Here is a 14,077-nt window from a genome sequence, read left to right as displayed (position 1 = left end):
AGGTGTCTCACACTTTTCCCGAGCCAATTATATCATACCGTTTTCAAAATAGTCTTGTCAGGAAAAGTAGATTTTTCCCCCTTTTTTTCTTTTTCTCTTTCCGCTCCCTCAACATGTTCCATGTTACACAAGACGATCCTTTAAAATCCTATTTGTTTTCGTTCCTTTCCAGATGACGCAAAGTGGAGTTGCTCTGATTGAAGAACGGTTTCTTATTTCTTTTGAAGGAGACGTAGAAACATCACCTGTACAGCAAAAAAAGAATCTGTTTGTTATGCTTAAACTACGACAGGTGAGTTAACTCTTCAACTTTTCTGTTGACAATTTAAGATTATGAGATTTATCCACTTTCCTCTATATCTCATTTACATGAGAATTTTTTCAATTATCTCCCCTTTTTCTTTCCTCGAGCGTGCACAAAATGAAATTTTCCATTCGTCGAAAATGCCAACAGAAACGATTCTAAACCCGTTTAGAAATTATTTCTGTAGATTTTTATCAAACGAACTCTTTATTAATTGGTTATACTTTTAGACGGGATCTTTACAAATTTCAATCTAAACTTAAAACTCCATTTAAAAATAACTTTATTGAGGAAAAGTTTAACTTAATTAAGAGATTACCTTTCATAAACAGTCTACAATTTACTTTTATTACCGCGCTATTTTTAGTTATGGCCAATTTAGTTACTGCTGCTACTTCTAAACGTCTAATTAATGCTGTTACTATTTATTATTTATGTACATAATTTCAGACTCTCTTTCTCTAACTATAACTAAACGTTGTGTAATTGAAAATTGCTAATTTTTCCCCCTCTATATCTTTCTTAAACCCGATGATTTTATAAATTTCTGCCATTTCTCCAACGAGTTCTTCGAGCCAATAGGGCGATTCAAATTCAAAATGGATAACATCTGTGCCATATAGTAGTTTGTCCTCTGATCCAAGATGGAATGTTTTCCAACAGACAAGATGACAAGCTGACAATTTCTACAATCATGTCATCGGAACATGACCGCCGGATGACATTTACATTCAGTTCAACCACTCCCGGTGCCATCTTGTTTCCAATACAGCACTCCTGCATAACTCTATCTTTTAAATTGGTCGTTTCCTTCTTTCCCTAAAACTCGCAACCGTATGGAAGAAGAGGGAAAAAATGAAAAAATATATATATAAAATAAAAGCAAAATATGTCCACTTCCCGAAATACATTTGCTCTTATTTTTCTTCTTCCTCCTCTTGTTTTTTTATTTTTATTTTTTTACTTTGTGAAATTTCGTAAATTGAAAAGGATTCTCATTCCATTAGATGGACGAATTAAATGTGTTTTATGTTATTAAATTTTACAAAACTTAAACTTTTCGCTTTAACTCTAGTAGATGTTCACAATTCGTATCGATATGAATTCATTTTTTGAATATTTAAATGTTTTTAACTCCGTTTCTTATGTCAGTAATATATTACAAACATAAATATATTTATATTTTATTTATTTATTTATTTATCATCATTTTCTCTTCCTTTTTATTTCATTTTTCTTAAATTAAACTTATCATCATCGTCTTCTTCTATCCTGATTTATCACCATCTCATATTTCTTAAATACGGTATTAATTATCGTCTTTTAAACTAATTTTCACTTTCTTTCATTGCAATTATTTTACGTTAAAATCGTCATCATCTTCATCCTTTCTCAAATTCCAATTGTTATCTTCTTTCTTAATTAATCATTTTACACTTCTTGCCCTTTCTTGTAAATAATTCCAATCACCACTATTTTCCTTTAAATTTTATCATTTCTCTTGAAATTTAGCATAGTTTTTTTTTATATATTTTAACTAGCCATCCTCATTTAATTTTTTAATTATCATCATTTTCTCTTCCTTTAATTCTTCTTTTCTTGTATTAAAACCATCATCATCATTATCATCATCTTTATTTTACAACCGTCTTACGCTTCTTTAATTTTAATTATCATCATTTTTCTCTTTCTTTTACTCCACTTTTCCTCCATTAATATTATCATCACCATCATTTATTTTTCGAAAATATTATTCATTATAATTTAATTTAAAAAAAAAAAATTTAATTAACATCATTATCGTCTTTCTTAATTTATCATCATCTTATATTTCTTAAATTTCAATTAACGTCTTCTTTTAATCAAATTTTAATTATCATTTCTCTTCTTTAATTATATTCATTATCCTTTTTTCTCCTTTAATTTAATCTACGGAAAGAAATTATTTTTATTCTTCTTCGAGTCAACAAAATAATAAAATAACGTTTTTATTTATTTTATTTTATTTATTTATTTTTTTGTCATTGCAATTTTTTTTTTTGCTTTAAAATATTTGTTATGTTTCTTAAGTGGATTTTTTTTTCTTAAATGTGTGGCAAGGAGATTTTCATGTTAAAAAATTAATTGTTTACAGTTTCTAAATTCAAAAATAAGAGAATAAATGCATAAATGTTTAATGCTTGTATTGTAGAATTATCTTAGTCACGTGAAGTTCGTGTCTTTTTGCAATCGATCCTTGCAAGTATATTGAGATTTTTGTATTAATAAACAGTGGTCCAAAAGTCTTTCTTGCAAACATTTCGGCAATTCTTGCATGAAAGACCGTATCGAACAAGAAGGATAACATTTCGAATTATTATTATTTTTTTTTTTTCTAAGGGAATTAGTAAATGCTTGAATAAGACAGAAATGTAGCATTTATAGCGGTTATTCTGACTTTGGGCCACCCGTATATTACAGAACAAATATATATATATATATATATATATATATATATAAAAGAATTTTATCTTTATAACTTATACGAATGGCTCATAAAATATTTATATATTGCATTACAAAGCTATAATTTCTGCTCTTGAATAGTAAATCATTACGAAACGTTAACATATTCTTTGCACAGACATATATATATAAATACATATCTATTCTCAAAAATAGTACAAATGTCCATTTACTTTTCCATTTTTAGATCTATAAATTCATTCGATGTTACAATTTCCAATAATATAAATCAATAATATATATAAATTATTCCTTTCCTTCTAGTTATTAAATGAAGAAAAGGAAAAAAAAAAGAGTCAGAACTCCCAACTCTTCTACTAAAAATTCGGGTTTTTCCCTTCAAATATAATTAAAAATTAATATTTTTAAAAAATATCCGTTGATAATAAAAGAAAATATTTATTTATTTTTTTTTTCTTTAAAAAATTCTTTTTTAAAGTACTTTTTGGGGATTTGAAAATTTAAATTAAATATTAAAGAATCGATCGGGATGAAAAATATCTTTCAAATCATTATCAAGAGCGGAAATTAATCCAACTTCTATGTAACATTAGTACGATTTCAATCAGTTGAGGTAAACGAATCCCGTCTGATGTATTTTCCTTTTACATTTTGCGTCAACATCTGACGTAATAAGTATTGAAGTTTTGTTTCATTTGAATAGAATATCTTCTTTGCCGTGCTTATACATGAAACGATACACAGGGAGGAAAGAAAAAAAAATTAATTATATCATCTCTTTTAAAGCCCAGATTAAGTTATCTGTAATGGACAACATACTTGATTTTGATTAAATTTTTCAATTATTACTTATGTGTTTACTATATTTTTATAGAAGGAAAATGGATCATTAATTGTATTTAAATAATATTGATTTATTATCATATGGTCCCTACTTGACGTTGCTTTATTTCGGGATCGCTCGGTGGCACCTTGCATTAAGAGCTCTTACGTCCACTCTTCGATTAAGCACTTTTATTGCCAAATTGCTTTGTAGTTCATTGTTTTGAAGGCTTTAGCTTCACAATTGTGTTGTGCCACATTACATTAAGGGCTTTAATTGCCAACGGTCGTAATGATCTTTCTTTTTTTCTCTGTTTTCGATATAGTTTAACGGCTTCAATTTCTTATTTCGAGGATTTTTTTTCTTATGTAAAAAGTCAGCCTTCGGTATACCGAGTGTAGAAAACCCCTAAACAATGCTCTAGAAGTCTATAATATTTATATTGTCTGAAGAATAATTTTAAGGCCCGCGCAGCATATCTTTGCATGGTAGATGATGGCGGCCTACTACAATTAAAGTTTTGACCGTTCGTAAATTAAAATGATTACAGAAAATTTGTTCAAAATTTCGTAAATAAAATTGAATATTTCTAAATTTTAACGAGATGAGGCCGCTGTGACATTTTGGCAAGACGGTCGTCAACAAATTAACGGATTACTTCAGATAACACAAAGAAACAACAGAAGAAGGATCTGGAAAAACAATTAGGTGAAAGTTTTATTTCTAGAAGGATTGCTGAAAGAAAATAAGTCGGTCATTGATCCACTTTCCTTGTTACCGCCGTACTAATAAGGATCGGACGAGCTGTGTCCAGTTTGGTTGGTTAAACAGCGGTCGTGAAGACAATAAATTATCCAAAGAATAGTGGAAACGATGGTCTCTTCTACCTCCCCATTTTCACTAATGGGATGGAGGGATGGTAACCTAGCCCTGGGTTTCCGGCTCTTGTCACTTTTATAGTAACCGTTATGGGAGACGGAAAGGCCATATTTGAGAATGATGCACTCACGTGCCAATGGGAGTGTGCAAGTGGGGAAGCTCGTAAAGTCTCCACCGTTGGGTGGCCCTGCACTTGCCACAGGAAACCGGGCTCTTGTCGAAAAAACTGTTACTATGGATTGTATGGATGAACATTTGGGAATGTCCTCTCGACGATCGAATCTAATAATTGGATATTGGCCATAAATCTTCGCTCTTACGGATGAGAATCCGCCAGGAAGTTTATGTTTTGAGTAATGCCGAAAATCGATAATCGATGCTTAATTAGCAAATCCTTTAGTCGAAGAGAATTATGAATAGATTTTTTTATTGGTTTCTGGATAATCGAAGAATGTTTAATTTCGATCGAAGACTTTTATAAGGATCGAATTCTGATCATAATGATGAATGAATCATTGTTTTGATCATTGGCATCCGAAATGATTAATGGATCCCACTGCGTGATAAATGAATTTCTTCCATGCCAATCGCGCTCTTTCTCAATGATCAAATGTTTTCGTTCACTTCTGTGATCGATGAATTTTTAATTCTAAGTACAGATTCTCGATAATCGCCCAATTCTTGTAAAAGTACTCCTTAAACTTTTCAAAAATTTTCAACCACAAAATATTAAAGAAATTCCAATTTGAAAATGACTTTACCCGGTATAAATGGAGCCTTTATCCTGTTGATAGGATCTATCTTAGACTAATCAGACGAAAACAGCTCAATATTAGTTTAAGTAACGGCCGTTTTCTTAGTGACTTAACAGAATGATCGTCATTAGAGACTTATTGCGGCGTCGCAAAGAGCAATGATTTCAGCCTAGTGCTTCTTCTCCCCCTTCTTTGACCTGGTCTATATTTTTCTCTCACTACTTCCCCACCTTCGACTGCATTTTCCTCAATTTATAGCCGGTACGAAAAGGCATAAAGGACGGAATATTGAATTTTAGCCGCTCACTAGGTTTTTAACTACGCCTTTTCTAACTCCCTAACGGTTCCTGCTCCTTTCTTAATTTGTCTATCTTCCAGGCTTTTAAATTGGTGGCCCTCATAAAAATAAAGATAACAGATTGTTCTTGGAAGCTGCTCTTCTCTTTTCCAACGCTTGACTTCATAAATCCTTTATCTATGGCTATCTCTTTTTTAAAAAAAGACAGAAATTATCTCTAGTTTTATAAAATTCGACTAACAATCTTTAAAATTGAAAGTTATTTTGTAACTTTTTGTTAATTTAATAGTCTTAATCACAAATTATGGTTTAACCATTTTGTTATTTAAGTTAATTTAATCTTATTTTTTGTTCCGTGTAATCCAAATGGAGTCGTCCTTCGTGACATTATAACTTAACGAAAAATATTGATTTTTTTTTACAACAGAATATATAATTTTATATTATTTAAATTAAAAATATTATTCGATCAATTATAGTCAATACAGTTCGAAATTAGCATATAAATGAGGCCTTATAAATCTTCGATTTTAACATAAAAAATTCAGTATTTTATCTTCGTTCTGTTACATCTTCATACATTTTTTTTTGCGTAAAAATTCATTAAAAATTTAAGAACTCCGCCATTTATAATATTAAAATCAAAAACACATGGTGATGAGAAACCTTCTTTTAAAAATTATGCAATAAATGTATGCGTTTTTTCATACTTCATAAAGGGAATTCACCATGCCAATTATTTTAATGAAGCGAAGAATATAAGTATCTTTAGAAAATGAATCAGTAAATTTTAATCTTGTGTAAAGTTGGGGGCATTTTGCCGGTTAATAAAAGCACTTTCAAATGAAATTAGCATTATAAGAAGAAGAGAAGATTGTATCTTTACGGCGTTAAGTAAAACATGTATACAGGGTGGTGCAAAACCGCGTTTTATCTGCCCTAGGCACGTTTGTGAATACGGTGGATTTTGGCCCACCCCGCGTATACACGTACACATTATCAAACCCCAAATAGTGGATATCTTTCTCTAGGGGGCAACTTTCTCCGAATTACCTAACAAGAAAAGTCCCTAAAGAATTATATTTTCGAAAGGCAGCATTTAAATTATGTATGTGTTTTTTAGAATGTCAAACAATATTATCAATAAATATATTTAAATACGAATAATAAATAATTATAAACATATTAAAACAATAAAGCATGTATATTTAATAAATCAAATAAAAGATGACTGCAAGTTGTTTTTAAAGTGTAATTAAGCCCGATAATACATTACCTCGTCTAGTGAATTATGCATTCGTTTCATTATTAATTAGGATAATGTAATTCCGAAGCATGTACCTTTAGCTATACAAAGAAGGATCGTCAGCAGTAAAATTACACAAATATTAATGTTGAAAGGGGGAGGAAGAGTGTACCGAGAGTAGATAAGGTAATTGACGGCTTAATAAAAGGTTTCAAAAGGATTTAATGGGGTAAGAGTTTTAAAGCTACCATCATGTCATCCCACCTCATCTTGTTCGACGTAATTACCATGTTGGTAAATCGCATTCGATTTTTCTTCTTAGCAACTTGTTCCAGTCGAGTTTACGGTGTTAGAAGGTGGCAGCAATCTACTCGAATTCGCACCAAACTGCCTCTTTGGGGAGCGAGAGGCACATCCAGCTCTATAGGATCCAATGGATCACCAAGAGTTGACAGTTGACATGGCAACATAGCTTCGTTACATTGGTTCAGTCATGTGTCACCTGTTAGAGACATCTCTCCTGTTAGCAGCAGCATTTCTTTTCTAATACTGCACTAGTTCTATTTGTAGCTCCACAGAATACGGTTGTTATGGGATTTGGTTGTAGTTTAAGTAGTATTTCTTTACCGAAGATGAAAAAGTTGAAATTTCTCCGTTTCTCAAAAGTTTTTTTTTTCAATATTTTCTTGTGTTTTTGGTGTGAACATTTTTTTAGAATTTTATCTAAAAATGATTTCCTCCATCGTTAAAGAGGGTCTCTAGAGATGCGGGAAGGTAAAACTTCTCGCTTTTCTTTGTTTTTTCTCAAGCTTCTCCGAGCTAATTTGGGTATATTTTGCATTTGTTCAACTCTCAGAAAAATATTCTTTTGAATATCAATAAAAAAACAATATTTTCTAAACGAAAAACTCAACTTTATTTTCGTAGAAATTGGCTTGAGACATCATCAGAATAGATTACACGAAGATGTAAGCGTGAGAAACCCTTTTTATATGCACACTTTTGTTAAGAAGAACAGCAACTTAAGGATGCCAACAAAGTAAATAAGATTATGGCACATATTTTGAATAAAAATTTTGAAACAATAACTTGCAAAGTTGTTAATTCGAGTGAAAGTCATGTTTAAGATTTTATAATCCGTTTCTCACTCTTTATACGATCGCCGTACATAGTTTTAAAATCACTTAATATGGCTTATCGGACCATTTATAACTACTTTTCTTTATATATATTGTCAAAAGTTTAAGCACTTCCGGTGAAGATAGGGGCGAAGTAATCCATTCTTTTTTTATTATTTTCATGAAAACCTTTAATATCTTTTTACTCTTCTGCAAATTATTATGGAATGACATAAAGAGAGAGTGGAAATTTACTATAGCTCATATGCGTGCTCTGTCTTCATATCGTTGGCTGTACTCCTCGTACATTTCTGATAACAACCTTTTCCTATTAGGACCGGAGATAACGTCTTTCGGAGGTTTTCACGAAACGAAAATTACGTTTTGGTAATGATCGAGTTATTTCGATTTACAGAAAATCGTGAAATGTTATTCATTAACGTGCTAGATGGTTCGAAGAAGTTTTTGAGATATATTTGCATCTGGCTTAAAGAGATTCCCCTCTTTTTTTTATTTTTCCCCTTCTTCCTCCGATTTTCTCTTATTTTCTAGAATTCGTAAAAGTCAATAATTTTCTTCTCTAAAAGGAAAACTCTGCCATCTAAATTACCTTTGGTTGGTTTTCTGTTCATTTTATGTAACCGATGCTTAGTCTGCTTCGCCTTCTATCTACTTTTACTTGCAAATCACTTTCTCCTCTTCCAATGAGACAAATTTGCTCTGACTCCCCTTGCGATAGATCAACTAACTCAATATCGACAAAGTAGACCCTCTACTGCCTTATCCAAACTTCCGTCTCTTTAAGGTCATTAAGAGAATTAACTAATTAATCTCAACTGTCTTTACCTTGAGAATAGTTTTGTTTGATCAGTACCTATTTTATAAGCATGTTTTCTGATTTTTAATTTTATTCCTCTTCCAAAGTTTCAATTTTCGCATACTTATTCTTCTCTTTTTTATCTCTCCCGCTTAAATGGATTTTTTTTTATTAATTTAAAGGAAATTAAATTACTTTATTTACAACAGAACTTAATTGCGATCCCGACAAAATTTCCATTTGTTTCAATTGTAACCGTGCTTAATCTTTTCAACTATTATTCAAATGAGCTTTTCTCGAACGCACTTCATCTTCCCCCTCTTTTTTTTTTTCTTGATTATAGATCAAAGAATGGAGGTTTCTTTCCACTTACAAGCAAATTTGACAAACTGAACATAAATCAAAATAATCCATACGCATAGAACAACCCACCTTTCTCGGCAGCACTTTACTAATATAATCGATAAAGTTGATGTATTCGCTGGAGTATAGAATTGTCATACGTAATCTATAGAGTTACATTACATAATATTTAATCCGAGGATAACAGTTTAAAGGCGAATAAAAAATTGGCATAATTGTAGATATTTTTTTTTTCTTTTGCATTTCGCTCCTCTGCCTAACAACCGCATTCATTGAGAAATATGAAGGAGGCATTACAGAAGGTATCAGGAGGGAGGAGGATATTCTAAACTAGCCTATACACTTACAGGGCGAGTGTATAGTGTTCGCAGACACTGACGATGATTCAGAAAGCAGGGGACGAGTTGAAAAACGTCGATAGCGTACCGAACATATTACGATTGATTTATAGCAGAGAGCCGGGATGTCTCCCAAACCCTGCAGACAGTTTCCAAAGGGCCAAAGCAACGATTACGGAAAAGATGGCTGTTTAGTGGCGCGACGTGATCAGACTGCAGACAACTGACAATATCTATCTTCCCTTTTTCAATCCTCTTTTGCAAAGCCCCCTTTCCTATTCTGCTAATTTCTGCATCTACCTTATGCAAATTGCTGACGTGCTTCACAATTCTAACTCTGGTATCGTCCTCCCTGGGTTATTAAAGGTGTAGGTCATTAATGCATTTATATTATATATATATATATATATATATATACATATATTTTTTTTCAATTTTAGTAATTTAACGCGCTTTTGTCAGGTTCTAGCTTTATATGGACTTTCTAAGCTAATTCTGTGGATGTTTAGAGAATATTAAGCTCCTATGCTTATTTTAGGAATTGATGTTTCAATAGAAACTTTATGAGTTTATAAATATTAAAGTTATAAGCCGTATAATCATTTTCGAAATTGATGTTATCTTTATTATTATAAACCTCGTACGTTTATGGTGCATTGCTGATGATTTTAGTGAAATTATCATCACGAAGATTTAAATAAGAATTTGTGCACATAATTATAATAAAGCTAATCATTCTAAACATTCAACTAAACGTTTAGATACATTTTCATAAAGATTTCCAACATTATCGTATCCAAACAATTGTAACATCATAATTTGTTTTATCATTTATCTTCCTTCGTATCACGATTCTTTATCCTATCAATTAAAAAAGATTATTATTATTATTATATTTCCATATTTAATAATAGAGATAGACAGATAGGTTATCTAACGTTAGAGGATAGAAGGTCATCTAAGCGAGTTTGAATTTAACGATTAAAAAACCTAAATCTATACATTTCGTGAGTGATTTTTCTTTTACAGAATTGCTCTTCTAACGCCGGAAAATAATTATTACACCAGTAACAGATTGGCTCCATTCCCCTCGGATCCCGACGCATTTCGATCGAGTAATAGGACCCTGCTATAGACGGTCAAACGATTTCGTGACGAACACAGAAATTAGTTTAGTCACGGTAGCTGTGAGCTATCGTATCATCCACCCTAATGTTTAATAGCAGTTCTGAATGTCTCTCTTCCTTTCGATAAGAGTTTAAACACGTTCTTCACAAACACCTATTAAGAAGAAATCATAAAGTCGAAAAGACTTTCGAGAAAAAATTCGTATAAAAGTTTTAAAAATCGTGATTAAAAATTGAACTTCGGTCATGTAGAAGTATCTTATGTAGCAATTTGAAGGCTCGTCCCTAGAGTTGTCCGATCCGCATGTTACTCTAATCCTGCAAATACCCCAGGATTACTCGCATTGCGTCATGCGATGACATCAGTTCGATGCTCGAGCGTATTTGACAGACATGATCCCTCACTGCGCTTGACGTCTAGTTGCTATAGCAAAGGTTAGGAGTTCCGGAGGTCCTGCAGGTTCGGGGCCCTTTTCATTAGCCATCGTGGGCCTCTTTCGGGTGAGTGCAGAGATATAAAGGCTTTTTACTCGACGGGTGGTCGGGATTCTATGATATAGGCCGAGGGAACGAAGAGATATTATGTCCATTCTCTTGTTTCTAAATCGTTTATGGTGTTTCGTTTCCGTTTTACGTGGTTTCAAACGTTACAAATCGCTTCAATATTTAAAATAAAAATTCGAAATTTTATTACCAAAATTGTAATTATTCTACGAGTTGTTAGCATTTCTTGCAGCAAAATTTTCGTTGAAATCAATTTCTCTTCGCATTTTTTCCTGTAAGTTTTAAACTAAAAAGTTCGTCTTTTTTTAAAAAAAATCTCATCTTATTCAAGATAGAAAATTATTAGCTGCAAGTTTATTGAAATTTCAAAAATTCTTACCATCGTTCGAGATCTTCTATTAGCCATAGCGAACCTATTTCGGATAATGCATAGATATAAAGACGTGGTAGGTGGTCCTGGATCGACAGAGCACAAACTGTGAAGCTGAATGCTTTATCGATACAAGATTTTTGTGTAGGTTTTTCCCTCTTGAATTTTTCAAGTTGCTGAGGTTACGTCTGTCCAATTGTAAAAGTGTCTGACAACTTCTGTTGTATTGCACAATAGAGGCTGTCAAAAGATCTCTCTCTTTCTCTCTGACGTATCTGTTGTCTGCGAGACGACAATGATTAAGTCTTATGGACTGTCAACACCATATTGCCACGTCACGTTTCAAATACCTCCAAAAGAAGGACAATTTTTCTGACATTTTTCGTCCATCATTTTCTTCGAGAAATTTTTTCTTAATAAAAATTAAAAAGTAATCAAAATGTCTTTCTAATTTTTATCATTTATGTAAAATATTCTTTATAATTCAAGCGCCATTTTATAAATTTAATAATTTATAAATTATACAACTTCTCTTGTATGATTTTAATATAAAAATATTTATCCGAATAAGGTCCAACGTTAAAACTCAACTAAACCTCAATTCTCATTTTAATTTGAATTTTTTAAAATAATTCTTCAATTTATTATTCGATTTCATAATTTACGATTTAAATTCAAATATTTAAAATTTAAAACAAATCACTCTTTGTTTTTTTACAAGATTACGAATCTTATTGGTCGATCTTTGAATTCGTCATTTCATAAATGAAACATTATTGGTTAAAATTTAATAATTTAAATCTTCTCCGATGATAAGTCTTAACGATTAATATTTAAAAAACGTCATACTATAAAAATCACTAGAGTATTCTTTGTTGAAAACGGAAGCTCCTCCTATTCATTAATATTTAAAATTATCATTCTTTTACCATTGGTCGATATTTAAAACTAAGTAAAAAAAACCACGCAATATAATCGTGTAATAGCTCCTATTGGTTAACGAGTAAATTACAATCAATTTCTTTTATTTGATAACGACTTCTATTGGTTGACAGTTCGACGTCATATTTTAAATTATTTCTCGATCTTTATTAATCAATATTGTTGAAAAATAGAAGGTTTTATCGTCGGAAACGATGAAAATTTATTTATTTTGATAAATAAAATTGATGAAGATCATTAAAAATTAAATTTTTTCCCCTTCCTTCTCGATCGATTCTTTTATCTTATTGAATTGTTTTCTCCCTCATATAGGTGATCAGCGGATGAACTAATTGGAAATTTGATCGCTGCCTAGCAAGAAAGATTGTACCTACTTCGATAAACATCTAATCTGATGTAATTATTTTCCAGCATTAATAAAAGCAAGCCTATAAATGTTTACAAAGCTTTTAATGTGATTTAATATGTTACAACTGTACTAATTCCACACACACATATATATATTTATTTATTTACATTTAATTAAAAAAGTTAAAAGAAATATGTAAATAATAAATTCTAAATGATAATAAAATTATTTATATTTTTATAATAAAGTATTTTCATTATTTTATAAACAAAAAAACAATGTTGGCTGGACCAAACGTCAGTTAACCAGATATACTTGTAAATGTGGATTAGAAACATAATATAAATTACAATAACTGTAATTTAAGATTAAGAAATAAATAAATAATTTATTTAATTACATTTTAAGTATTTGTAATGGTTAAACTAACGTTTGAACCAGTTTGTATATTTACATCATTTACATAACTTGGGAATTATATTAAAGTTTTATAGCTCAAAATATATACCTTTTTTACTGTAAATAATCCTTTATAACACCGTTAAATCCTTTTATTTTATTTAAACTGATGTTGTAGAGAAAATAAATTTAAAACATTAATCTATAACAGGCATTTTTCTTTAATATTTAAATTTTAAAAAAAGTTCTATTAAATGATAAAATTATCCAAAATTCAACAAAGAAATGTTAATAAATTTGTAAATAATTTAATTAAAGGATGGAAAAGATATATATTTTTTTAATTTTTTGTATAAAAATCGAAATATTTTTTCGTTTATTTTATATATATATATATAATATATATATAATATATATTATTTATTATTTATTTTTTTAGAATTTTGGGATTTATGATGGATATAAAAAAAAACAACCTCCGATTGATATTACATGAAATTTTCTAAAATTTAATACTTTACTGAGATATTTTCAGATAAGTTTTCTACTCTTAAAAAATTAAATTTATAATTAAAAAAAAATACATTTTTCAAAAATAATTTTTTTTTCTTAAAAATTTTAAAGGAACAATTTCATTTATTTGCATATTTTAAAAACTTTTTAAATCAGAATATTCAAAAATAAATAAAACATTAAAAAAATATCAAGACATTAAAAAAATAAAATTCATACTTAATTCGAATTATAACAAACTTCATTCACATTTTTTTTACATTATAATATATGCAAACTTTTCTTCTAAATTTAAAAAAATAAAAAATTTAATTTTAATTTTTTATTAATTTTATACAAAATAGAAACTGCTAAAAGTTCGATTTTTAAAAATTTATTGTTATTCTTTTTTTTTTGACAATTTAAATTCTATTCGATCAAATATCAAGACATTTCCTTGCATCTCTACTAAGTCAACCCTCTATAA

At 30.0% G+C, this 14,077-nt stretch overlaps 1 long non-coding RNA gene across 2 annotated transcripts in view; it reads left to right on the top strand.

Moving 5' to 3' along the window:
- The window catches only part of LOC136984846 (uncharacterized), a 60,556-nt gene extending 47,761 nt beyond the window's left edge, over nt 1-12,795 (top strand). For both annotated transcript variants that reach the window (XR_010882250.1, XR_010882251.1), the window contains exons 2-3: nt 173-292; nt 12,663-12,795. This is a non-coding gene — a long non-coding RNA (uncharacterized lncRNA). The remainder of the gene's footprint in view (nt 1-172; nt 293-12,662) is intronic.
- Nucleotides 12,796-14,077: the final 1,282 nt, after the last annotated feature.

The sequence above is a fragment of the Centruroides vittatus genome, unplaced genomic scaffold (genome assembly GCF_030686945.1).
Source record: "Centruroides vittatus isolate TY-2023 unplaced genomic scaffold, ASM3068694v2 contig_934, whole genome shotgun sequence".
Taxonomy (NCBI): Eukaryota; Metazoa; Arthropoda; class Arachnida; order Scorpiones; family Buthidae; genus Centruroides; species Centruroides vittatus.
This window is presented reverse-complemented; position numbering and strand designations above follow the sequence as displayed.